We start from the raw sequence: 13952 nt of genomic DNA, 5'->3' as shown, positions 1-13952 counted from the left end.
TATGGTCTGAGCAAGCAAGCTGCTGGGTGCTGGTCATAGTTACACAACACTGCAAATGAATTCCTATTTCTTTTTAACATGTGGCTATATTGTTTCCTTCAGGGCATGCCTATCAAGTACATTTACATACAGCAGCAACACAAACACACACGCACACACCAGTGAGAGGATCAGAGAGTAGAGCCAGCTGACAACAAGTTAACGCAGCTCACACTGCTGCATTAACTTTCACAAAACACAACATAGAAAAAGAGTTGGCAGCATCCAACCTACTACTCTCGGTAGCAGCCACATTAGCCATGCAACATGTTAACACCAAGTTCTACACATAACACATAACATACAAAACACTAAAACAACATAAAAACATAGCAAAAATTACATCTTACAAGAGTCAGACAGCTGGCATCAATCCATCCTTGAGTCTGAACCATTTTGAAGCATTGATTCATTAATTTAACACACATTAGCATGTAAAACAAGAAGGAAAAGAAAAAAAAAGCATTTGTTGCCGTTGGTTGCCATCCCCTGCAACTGACTTGTCAATGGTGCAATATCTCAAAATTGCAATTATTGCCACTGCCCTGTTATGTATGATCAACAGTTCAACAACAAGCCCAGCTCAGCATCTGTCTTGCTGCCTTTTATTTCACAAAACTCTCACCAACGACAAAAAGCCAGTCCAAGATTTAATCTTCACCAGAAAACATTTTCCCCATAAAATATGATGCAGTTTCACCAGACTGTTGGTGATTGGTGGTGTGTGACTCAGTGACATAAGTGGCACACACTTGTTGTAACCCGGCCACCATGAGTGTGGCATCAAATACCGGTAGAATAGTTAAATAAAGTTGCTCTAATACTCTTTGATTGAATTTACACTTGGCTCTTCTGGTGTTGGAAAGCCATCAAATTCACTCAACATGCAAGGGGTGTAAATGCAATCGGAGACACCTACAAAATCTTTTAACCAACCGCCAAATGAGTGCTTGCTGGAGGGATCAGATATTGACTGGGACTGCACCTCTGTGCACTTTCAGCAACACTGCAACCCCAGCAGTACTGTATGCTGCCACATCTGTCTTCAGCCTCCAGTCCACTCTGCTCTGCTAACCTAAAAAATGAGTGTGTCTTGATTACCGACTCTCCGCTTCGGCTTCTATAAGGATCTCATTCACTGCTGGAGCAGCAGAGTGGCTGCACGGTGTACAATCACTGCTTTACATAAGATGATTAATTCTCACATTACGTGGGACTGTACTTACACTCACATTACCTTACCTCACATTAGACACACACAACCTCTGAAACCAAGCCGCTCACATGCCGTGTCACTCCAAGATAGATGTTTCTTCTAGACTCCATATTGACACCTCGTGCTCACCAAGTGGGCGGCAATGATTTCACTTGATAATAAGTCGCTCGACTGCATGAGTCCATTTTTTCCCCTCCGGAGGCACATATTCCATGGTAGAGCTGCTGGGAGATGATAAGACCGCGGAGAGATAACAGCTTTTGGTATGGTGTGTTATAGCACCTGAGAGGGCGTTCATTACTGTGATTATGGGTTTGACAGCAATGCTGAGAGGTGACAGGGACAGCCAGGCATTGTCAGCACTACCAAAGCCCCATTATCACAGTTAAGGTTTCTGCATGCTTCAGCTAAATGATGGCACATCATCTGGGCACATCACACAGCAAAGTTGTTCATACCAACTTCTGAAATAGCTAAACTTGAAAGAAGCAGAGGATGTACTTGTCTTGTTGTCCTGTTTTCTTTTTTTTTTTTCCATTTTCTCTCCCTCGCACTCTCAACCCGATGATGTGACAGATAAAGTCCACCAAAGATTAGATTTAGACCAACTTTATCAAGTCCTTCCTGCCAAAACACCTGCAGCTGCTTTGTTGAATCCCAGCTGTGTTTGTGTCCCATTTCTTTCTGGTGTATAACCTTGAAAATATGATGGAATATGTAACAGAAGTCCAAAAGAAATGAAAAAAGTGAAGAAATATTTTGTCTTCAGAGTTGATCACTCAACAGCTATTAAGCAAAACTCAAATAGGTGGTATTTCATACATTTTAAGCTAGAATTTCTATCAGTTATTATAAAATTTTTCACATAAATCATTCTTATTTTTAACTGGGGACTTGGCAACATGGATTTATGATCGCAGGCTAGTTCATTGTGCAATAAAAAATTTGAACGAGAGGTCAATAAGATCACGCCACTGTCATGTCCTCGAGGAAGTAGGGAGGGAATTGTAAAGTGCTGTACAGGAATACCTCCTTTGGATAGACGTCCTTTTCTATAAGGGGAGCTGATACATGGATTGTGCTGCATCTAGAAATCAAAAACAGACCAACACTGAGTAATTCAGGTCAAAAAGGTGTCAAATACAAGAAGTAAAGTGTTAACTGTGGGGTTAACAGTGTCAACTAGTGATTTTGACAGTTGACTAATCAACATTTCTGTAAAATATCCAACAGTTTGACACTGTGTCTACAGTAAGTTGAATTGTTTACATAGACAATACATTTCCTTTAGTGTTCACTTTTGAATTCACTTCCATGTCTTTAACCCTCTCTTACTTCACTTTACTTGTTTTGCTTGTTTTACTTTTCCTCATATCACAAACAGGAGGCTGGTGAGTAAATTGTACAGCCAGTAGGAACAGTAGACAAATTACTTAGTTAATAAAAAATGAAATGTTCCTTTTAAGAACATCCTCAGGGGTTTTCATGACTCGTATATAAATCTCGAAACGCATGTGTACTGACTGGGAATATTTCCTCTAAGTATTAAAACAGAATAAAAAAAGCAAGAATGATCACTGAATTGCTCCCCAGTTGGCGTTGGCATGGCAACAATAAAGCACAGCTTTCTGTGCTCTTTACAGGAATTATCAGCACAGCTGGGGTGTATCTTGATCAACCTGACTGTTGCACTGAAGAAAGTTTCTATGCTGTGTTTGTGTAAACAGGGAATTAAGTTTATTCTGTTAGCTATGGTATAAAAACTCAGATCCTAGCTTTTCTGGTTGCACCCTTAAAGGTGCACACACACTAACATGAAAACTCCCAACGAAAAGTCAGGGGATCACTATTAATATTCATCCTTTGGGCATCATTAATATCTATACCGTGTCATGGCATTCAATGCAGTAGTTGTGACATTTCCTAAAAACAAAAATATGGCTGCTGTCCCACCCTTCTTTGCTCCTGTCATAAATACTACGGCCACTAGAGGTTGCTGCAATAAATGTAAATCTGTGTTGTAATAAGCTGCTCGTGCAGTTTGTGCAGCAAAATGTTTTCTCTTTTTTTATCTTGTCTTGTTAAATCACGTCACGACTCCTCAGATTTATCGTCTAACCCCACGGTGTGGTCCCAAGCATCAGGTTGGAAGCCACTTATCTGAACCACGTGTTTGGATGTGAAAATGAAAGTGAAAACACCTGAGATGTCATATCAAAGTAGGCTCCCGTGAGTCAAAGTTGAGACAGTAAGCATATTAATATAATATATAATATTGTAATATAAACATAAAGTACATGTACAGTTAGACTAAGATTCACTTTTGAATTTACTTCCATTTGTTTAAACCTCTTTTATCTCACTTTACTTGTTTTGCTTGCCATATTCTTCCACATATCACAAATATGAGACTGGTTGATAAATTCTACAGCCAATGACAGGCAAGTTATGAAATTAATATAAAGTTTAGATTTTCTTTTTCTTTTTTTTTTTTTTAAAGTACCTTCCTGGGGAGTTTCATGACTTGAAATGCATATGTACTGACTGGGATTTTTTCTTCTTAAGCAATAAAAGAGAATAAAAGTGAAAGCAAGAACGATTACTAAATAGCTCCCCAGTCAGCGTTGGCATGGCAACAATAAAGCAAAGATTTCCGTGCTGTTTACCGGAATTATCAGCACAGCTGGGGTGCATCTTGATCAATCTGATACTTGCATTGAAGAAAAGTTTCTGTTATGTGTGTGTATGTGTGACTTCAGAATAACATTAATCCAGTAAACTATGGCATAAAATCTCAAATCCTAACTTTTGAAATGAATGTTGCGCCCACACTCACACATGTATTCACAGTGTTTTCTCTGCGTGTCAAGATTTGTCATAAAAAACAGATAATCACACCATTAATCACCCTGCATTCAGAAACCCTGTTTATGTTATTCTGAGGTGCTAATATGAAAATGAATGCCTGGTTGATTAAACTCCCATGCAGTGACCAATAACACCGGCTAAAAACCACCACTGCTACAATCAAAGGATGGGGGGAAAAAAGAAAAAACCTTTCTGCGCTCGCAATATAATTACAGCCACTTGCATATTTCTGTCTGTCATTTAAAAATGAGTGTCTGGGAGCAGGATAATGGGAATAATCCTTCTGCCCATTTTCAAATTAAATTTTGGTGTTCATGGTGAGAGGAGTGTGTGTGCTCGCCTCTTGGAAGCAAATCCTCCGTTTGAATAACTTCCCTCAAGGCTTGATGGATGTGATACAGATATTAGATTTCCATCACTTCTAACTCTGAAGTTTCTGCCACTGGGTGACTAAATAATTGAAGACTTCTCCCATAAAAACGCAATATATCTGTTTGAGAAAAATGTTGCTTCCTCAAATTTATCAGTCAATATTTCAAAAGTGGGGATGAGTCTATCCCCAGCAGCACAACTCTTCTGTAAGCAGAGGCCTTTAAATGACTCACTCTCGCTCCGGCATTTATTTTGTAAAAGTACGTGTCAAGTCTTTGAAGCTGCTGCCACATTTGTATGCATATACATTTCCATATATTACCATTGTTTCATCATTTCTAAAATGCTGTCCATATTGTCAGACTTGTGTTAATTACTCAGCCTGTGCTCACCAGAAAAACAAGCGTACAGGAAGAAGTTTATTAGGACCCACACTCACGTTTACTGTGAGACAGTGACATCTACTAATTGTAGTAATCATGATAGGAGCAAAGACTGACATAGGCTGTGTTTGGAATTACATACTAACATACTAATCATTCTAAGTATGATGTTAAGTTGAGTATGTAGTGCATTTAAATTGCATAGTATGTGGATTTTGTGTGTGCAGACTGTGAGGCAGACAGCTCCAGCAGTAATAAATTGTGCAGACTTTAAGAAAATTAAGTTTTATAACTAGATTCAGGAGCAGGACCACACCACTCTCTACCAAACTCTATCACCTGCATCTTAATTAAACCACCTGTGCCTCCTACAAACCCAAATCACCTGCGTCTCATTAGTCACCTGCACCTCTCTGGTCCAATCATCGCCTATATAAGGACATCAAACCCTCTCCTGTTCGTCTCAGTTCTCGTGGCCCCTCCCTACACAAGATCTTGTTCTCTTTTCTTCTGCGGGCATCTTTCAGCCCAGTGATCGTCACGGTGGTCCCTCAACAAGAAGGTCTCAGTCAACCTCATCTGTTCCAGGCTTCGTCCACAGGGAGTTCACTCATCTTCCCTGCATCCTCTTGTGTCTCCGTGAGGAAACTTGGGGGGGCAGAGCACCAAAGCTCATCAAGATATGCCCCCCCACCCCGCACCTCACCCCTCAGGTTCCTACCCCTGCAGCTCGATGACATACTGACCTCCTTCCACAACCTCTTCATCCCTCAAATCCCTCATCCCTCTCCTCAACCCTCACCTCAACCCCCTCACCTCGATCCCAACATTCTTCTCATCGATCCTTCTGCACATGACCCTCTTCCCGTGTCTGGCAAATCCTGACACCATCCAACAAACCACCATTTATACCAAACATGCGATGTGGTCTTTGTTAGTGAATTAGTAGTTTTATGAAACTTGATGTGCTCCCTCATTTGCAAAGTTGAGAAGCTCCTTATATTTCTCCTTCCTATAAAGGACTGTTTTACACTTATTAGAAAAAACAATTCCAATAACATCCCCATTAAAAAAATAATCAGAATCATAAATAATTTATAAAATTGCGACAAAAAGTATTGAATCATAACGAATTTAAAAAGTTTGGTATCGTTTACGTCACATACACGTCTAATGTGCATAGTTTTATGAAACTGACCATTTCACAACATTAACCATGAAACAATGAAGGTCTAATGCACTTGTCACTTTTGGTAACAACAATATATGTTATTTTTGTCATTGGGAAATTGCCTTTGCCTCTCATAATTACTCCCTTGCAATGTGCCAAATATTTAACAATTATCCATCTGTCCATTATCTGTATGATTTTATTCATATTTTACACAACAAAAATACCATGTGACTTTATTTAACTTGCATATGTTAAACATATGTAGTGTTAAACATGTCATACATCCACACGATATGGGCAAAAGCAATTTATACATCTCACATTTCAAATATAAGATATGTGAAAACATATATAACACTTCATGACTGTAAAGGCTCACACCTTCAGTTTCTTGTAGGCAGGTGCATAGGAGGAAAAAATCCATAGGTAAGGAAGGAAGAGAGAACATTCACTTCCCTTTTACTTGCAATAACTTGTGTGTAATTTCATAGAAATTCACAAATTAGACGTATGGTGGCTGAACTTCATGCTTAAGTGACTAATTGTGTTTTTGGACATTTCACATGTGATTTAATCTTGGTGTTTTCAGGCACATATGATTTTCATGTGTGTATTTTTTGGTATGGGACCACATGTATATAGTGTTTATAGCTCGAAGGATGTGCACATATTCTTTCTTGTCTTTATTTGGGGTAGGGTTTTAACATTTTGCCTTTGTCATCAGGTGATTTTAAAGGTCAAGTCTGATGGTTAGAAACCGTCTGAGTCATGGAGAGAGAAACACAGTCTCTTCTCCTACAGTCTTTTGGAAGTTAACTTTTCTCAGAGGTCAGCTTGTAAATTTCGAAAGAAATGTCTAAAATGTCAAATAGTTTGTGTCTATACAGAGGAGTTGACTCTCCTTTGGGATGAGGGCAAAGCCAAAAATGTTGATTTAAGGCATAATTATCCACGTAATTGATTATATCAGTTGTACTTTTAATTTAAGGGGTGAATGTAGCATCTCTGCAGGGATTATTCAGGATATGACTCACTGTGTTTCTCTACGCGCCACAGCGCATGGTATCTTCAAAATCAGAGTTATTAGACCACTTGACCCTCCCGCAGTTGTTTTCTTTATCGCTCTGTCGGCTAAAGAGTAATTAGGAGAGCTGTTCATTAATTACACATGTGAGTCTGTGGCCAGACATCAGAGTGCTTCGCGGGCAGGTGACTGTATCTGTCAGCTGAATCCAATTTTGCCCGCTCGCGCAACGTTCATGATTTGTTCAATCAAGACGTCACAGACAATTTGTCTGGCGTGCCTCGTCCCTCGGCCACCTCCGAGCTCTTCACAGAAAAGAAAATTAGAGTATCCGTCAGCCGTCCCAAAGGGTCTTGCCTTTGGGAGATGTAGCATCCTCCCCCTCTGTTGACAGACCTGGCGCCTGCCTCACTTGTCACTGTAATTAGTTTTGTTTTGCTACCATTGTGCTCAGCAGCCCTGCTTTATTGCTGCATAGCTGTGTTCAGTCGGGGCTCATTCAACAGCGTTGTATTAAAGTAGGCTGCGTTTAAATGCCCCGACATGAAAAAAAAAAAAAGTATTCTCCTTGAGCATTGATTTCTCCTGCTCTCAACAGCTTGTAATAAGCAAACATACTTCTTGTGTCCGGCTCCCCGCTTATTTGTATCTCGCCACGAAACAACAATTACAGCCCAGTGTTCCATTGATGAATCATGGATGGCTTTAATTAATCAGCTGGATAATGCCGCATGCGGGGCTCAGTGCGGATGAACGAGGTCACGAGGGGGCTCGGGCCACCATGCATGGGAGAGTAAATCTCAAGGATTGATCAACAGAGGCAGTGTTATTTTATCAGGGTCTCTCCAGAGGTATTTATCTGGTGTGCGCAGGATTTTAGAACAGGGTAGTAACAACGGTACACAGGTGTGTGAAAAGGGTATGTAGAGCATCATCTGTGGACTGACATACTTCCAGATGACATTACATTACAGCCTTATGGACTAATCTGCTGCGCTTGCATAACATGACTGGGCTTGTTTGGAAAATGTGCTTAGAAGGGCAAGTTTTATTTGCAAATTTCATACTTATCAAGTCATACAGAATATACACATGAACTCAAAAAATCATGGCTTCAAATCCACTTCCTGTAACAGACACATACAAACTAAAACAGGAACTTACTCAAAAAGGAATAGGTAATCTTCAGAAAGGTGTTGTATCTATTCCTAAGAGTGCATGTGATCTTTTCAAGTAGAATGCACTATTCGTTTCTAAGAAACATCTGGCTGTGAGCAGATGGGAATCAGACTTCCCTGCCATTGCTATGCACTTCATGACAACACACAAAGCTATTTCCAAAAACCTTATTAGCAAGTTTTCCTAAATATGCTCACAAGATTCCCTGATGAGCAAATCTGTAGATCCCACGAGAAGGTAAGTCCTACAAGTTTTGTCTCAAAGTCACCGAAGACCAGAGGACATTAAGGTTTTTGTACATGTCCGGGTCTAAAAACAAGCCCTCCTCGACATGTGAAGCATGCTGACACAATATCCCTGACAAATTCAAGTCCGGTTCACAATGAATAATGAGGCAGCTCTTTGTAGAGTGACAAATAATTTATTGGTGTCATTAAAGTGTGTGCAGACAGATTGCAAAGTAAATTTTAGAGGCATATTAAAACTAATAAAGTCAACAAAAAGATGCAGATGAGTGTAGACGTGTGTGTTCACCCAGGGTGGTTTGAATTGTGGCAAAGAAAAACAAGTTACTTTTGAGATCAGTCCAAAGCACTGTCACACAAACCCACACACACACACACACACACACACACACACACACACACACACACACACACACACACACACACACACACACAATCGGTTCATATCTTGCTGGGTGTTTGAAGCTAATGTTTGTGTACTTAAACACATCACCTTTTATTGGCAAGTACGGATGATAATGATTAATCACTGATCAATTAATTGCTATTAATCATTTAAATTTCAAAGATTCATCAGTGGGACTGAATGTTACAATCCCTGAACCTGACAGTGCTTGTTTTGTGCATTTTGGTCTGCATTGTTTGTCTAGAAATGGCAGTAACTGCACCTGGTTTGACATTGATTTGTTTGACATTTGACATTTGTTGAATAAGGACAGGCAGAGCAGCTGTTTCGAGTGAGCAACTTATGTGAAACTCATGTAATTCATGAAGCGCAAACAATTCAAGTGAACAGAATAATAAAACAATAAACTATTGTATTGCTAAGTGTTAAAATAAAACATAAACTGAGAAAAAGACATGCATTTTGTATCTTAATAATAAATGGGAAGGAAAATGCAAATTTTGCAACCCTTATGGCAAAGACTGCACAAACAGTGCAGAGTTCACATTCACATGACACAAGACAACAATGAACGCTGAACGTTCACTCTTTGCGCACAGTGACAAATGAAAAAAAAAATCTAAATTCTACATCCAATGAATTCCAAAAATCTATTGATCGCATGAACTTTATTTCATAGTTCCCTTGTTTCCTTCTCAGTACTGTCAGTCTGCGTCTTTTACCATCTATGCTGCCACATGCTCACTTCCTCAGACACATTCATTGCTATTTTCAGTTCATCCCCCAGATGCCCTCAGATGTTTCTCCTCCTCCTGCCGCTCCCATCTGCAATCAAGGTATTTGCTTCACCTGTGTCTCCCCACCCATCTTCCCACCTGCACCTCATTCCCTCGTCAGTCATTCACTGTACACACCAGCCCAGATCTTCTGTTCATTGTCAGATCATCCTGGTTGTTTTGCTGCTTGCATGCATTTTCCTTTTTGATCCCCAGACCTCTTTACTGTTTGTTTTGCTGCCTGTGTCATTCCATCAGTCTGAGTGATCTGCATCTGGGTCCTTCCCTCTTATTCCTCAACCTGATATTATTTCTATAAAACATCTGATGTCCATATTAGCATTGTAAAATCCATTACTATTGAGATTCTTGAGGCTGGAAGGAGAAGTATGGGGACACAATGTGTGACTGTTGAGTGTCTTGTTCCAATACCATGGCATTAATCTGCTGATACAAGCCTTTCCCCTCTTGGAAAAGTCTAGGAGCCACAAGACCATTAATGAAGTCAGGTACTGATGTTGGGTGATAAGGTTCCAATTTATCCTGGAGGTGTCTGATGGGGTTGTGGTCAGGGCTCTGTGCAACTATTAGACTTCTCTTCTGCCTATGTGGATCATTGGATTATCGAACCTATTGGCAGTTCAGGCCGGATCATTTTTCTCCTTCCTCTGCAACTGTCATTGTGGAGTACCACAATGCTCTATTCGAGGTCTTCTCTCATTCTCTTTATTCTGTCTTTGAATACATTAAAATTTGAAAGTTTACATGTCAGAAAAAAATCCAAATTCCATGGTTAAACAATCCTCAAACTGTAAAAGATTACATCAATCTGATGTTACTTTCACTGCACTATTATTTCTCCATATAGGTCCATCATAACATTGGAAAAACTCATTAATGTGTGAGTCACAAAACTTTGAACATTAATCTGCTGATGGAGGCCTTTCCACACTTCCACAAAGGCTTGGAGGTTTTGGAGCAACAAGATCATTAGTGAAGTCAGGCACTGATGTTGGGTGATAAGGTTCCAGTTTATCCTGGAGGTGTTTGATGGGGTTGTGGTCAGGGCTCTGTGCAGACCAGTCAAGCTCAACCATGCCAAAATAGATTAAAAAACATTTCTGTATGGGCCTGGCTTTGTGCATGGGGCACTGAATGGGTCTGTGCCACAAATTTGGATGCATACTTTTGGTTAAAATATAATCAAATGCACTTGCGTTTAAATTTCCCTTAATCTGAACAAAGTGGCCAAAGAAGTGTGTACTTTGTTTACCAAATATTGCAGTCTCAGTCCAGGTAAGACGGGAAAATCTTGATGAATTATGCAACCTCTGGTACAGCTTTATTTTTAATATGCTGTCTCCAACCATCCCCACTGTATTGTTAAATGTGCACCAGACATAGGCTCCATTGTGTCTTACCCACCTTTAAGCCTCGATTTTCAAAGTGCAAAGTGTTCATTGAAACATTTCCTTTTTTCAAACACAACTTTTTCATTATTTCAACCAAGAAACAACAGCGCTTTTGCAGCCTTGTTGGTCTGTTGTGCTTTGTGAGCCACTTCAATCCTGAGCTTTTAGTTTGCTCTAGCTTCAGCCCACTCCGCTCGCACACAGGTATCACATCCTCTGACTACAATAACAACAGTAATGAACTGACTGGCAAGTGGCAGCTGCGCTCTGACCGCTCCTCTGGCCTAAACTGATTCGCAGCAGCCCATAATGGCTTTTACTCCCAAGGCCCCGGCGTTACCAATACCACACACATGTTGTGGGTTCATTTATAACCGAGGACAGCCTTTTAGTAATCAGATAGTGGTTCGATAAACGCTGAACTGCTGACTCCCTTGAGGAAGGCTTCTGAAGGGCGATTTACCACCTCAGTGCTGATGTGATGTCTATCCTCTGTTGGCTCTTTGTGTCTGTGTATGGGGGCATGGGGGTTCTCTGTCTGTCTCTTTCGGTGTGTGTGTGTGTGTTTGCAGTCCTTTGAGAAGACATAGACAGCGTGTGACAGCAGAACAGACTGATAGGCCCAGCATCCCCTTTGGCTCCCCTTAAAGAAAAAAGCTGCTGCAGACAAGCAAGTGATGATGCAGCCCTGCTTCTCTGTTCAATGACAACACAATTTACACCTTTTGAAAAGACACAGCTAAGTATAATAGCATCTATGACATTTTCATATAAATAAACACTTCCCCACCTCTTAACTGCCAATGGATAAAACACAATAGCGATTAAACTCTGCTCGTTTCATGAAGGCTTTTTCCATTTGCTGCCTCTCAGTACTCGGCATCTGGTGGGCCTTTTAGTTGGAATAATCCTCCTGGCACACAGGAGATGGTGCCTTTTCTCCATGCAGACACAGCAGCACATATCTTTAAATAAAGACAAGATGAAAGGAAGAAAAGAAGTTAGCATGAGCAGCAATGGCTTCCACTTACAGGGCACCAACTACAGAAAGTTTAAAGGGATGGTTTGGATTATTTAAGGTGTCTGAGGTTGGTAGTTATCGATCGTCACAGTCGATGCTGGTTGGCACATCTCCAGTTTAGAGAAGCAGAAAGGGGCTCCAGCACTGAAGCTAAGCAATGCACTGCTGCAGCAAAAGCCACTTTAAGGAGAAATATGTAATGTGTTTACTCTTTTAAGTCAGTCAGAAGTCATCAGAGATGAAGGAAACATGCAAAGTTGAAATATTGGCCTCTCTGAGAGCAAGGCTACAGTTAGCATGTTCTTCTGTGAAACTGGAATTTCCATCCCAGTTTCCTTGTGAATTCCATTTATGAATTCAAATATTTGATTGTTAAATGCCATTATGAGACCAATGCTTTCAAAAATAATTACTCATTCTTGATAATAACTAGACATTATTTGAGGAGGATTCATGAAAGTAGGTTAATATGTAACCAAAGTAAACAGTAGAAGTTATTATCTATTAGATATTATCTTTTATTGGTCATTGTCAGTTGTGCCAAATTGTACCAACTTAGTGCTTATTTGCTATCTTTAAGGAGCAAAAGCTCTACTTATAATATTTTACCTCTTTACCTTGCTGTCAGACAGCCTTTTCTTCTCTCCAGTCCAACCAAACTCCATACATAAAATCAATAATTTTACCTTGCAGAACATGGTAGAAGCTGGACCATCGCTGCTTCGCTCTGTTAGTTAGTTTATGTTATTGTGTGACTTCGATGAATCTGAACTATCTGTCTGAAATTCAGAAGTCACACAGTAACACAAACAAACTGACCAATCAGCCAGCAACTCCCATGTTCTGTGAGGTAAAACCGCTGATTTTATACATAGAGTTTGGTTGGATTGGAGAGAGCACAGGCTTATATGATGGCAGCTTCCCATTGAGAAAAGCTGTCTGACTCTTCAGTGCTTGTACTCCTCTCTGCTTCTCCAATCTGGTGTCATGTCGACAGCCATCTACTGTAAGTAATACACTGTACCACATACAACCCCGCCTTAAATAATTCAACAACAGAAAACTGGGGGGAAAATCTAGAGTTTTGATTGACAAGTGTGATGCATGACAACAACAACAACAACAAAATCTCGGATGAAAAGATTTCACCAAAACAAAATTAAACATGGAACATAAACCATTATTCATTTAAAGTATCATAAATTATGAGGCTATAAGTATCACCTTTTCAGCACACCTTGTTTTGTATGAAGGCTGCAAATCTTCCTAAATACACAAAATGCTGCACAATTTATTCATGAACATGAACTCATTATACAAACCTCATATAACCGCATTATTTCTGTGCTGCTCAAGTGAAAAAGAATAATTTAAACCGCGGCACACTACTCGTGTTAAAAAGGTGCTCCTTCCTTCTTTTTGATCCCCTGCTTCCTCTCTGCAGTCTCGTATGAATAAATATGTGCATGTTTTCGTGGCGTCTTCGGTTTCTGCAAGGTTTAGCTCTTTTAAACAATGTGCAGGGCAGAGGCAGGCAGAGGAGAGGAGGCTGTGTGTTATTTTTCTCCTTCCCTCCTCCGTTCTCTGAAGATTATGGACACATGATGACAGCAGCGCAACATAATGCAGAAAATAGAAAAAGTAGCTTAACGCTAGTCACAGGCTTGACAGGCACACTGTGTGACATACTGCGCTCAACAATACAAACAATGCAATGAACATGTTGTGCATTAGTTCCTGACACAATGAGACACAATCTGCAACCAGTGACGAATGCAGTGAGGACAAAATTCAATTACACAATGTGGAATGCTGTGTTTCACTTTTATGAAAATAA

Source organism: Lutjanus erythropterus, chromosome 21 (assembly GCF_056507025.1).
Source record: "Lutjanus erythropterus isolate fLutEry1 chromosome 21, fLutEry1.hap2, whole genome shotgun sequence".
Classification (NCBI taxonomy): Eukaryota; Metazoa; Chordata; class Actinopteri; order Lutjaniformes; family Lutjanidae; genus Lutjanus; species Lutjanus erythropterus.
Note: the sequence above shows the minus strand (reverse complement) of the source record.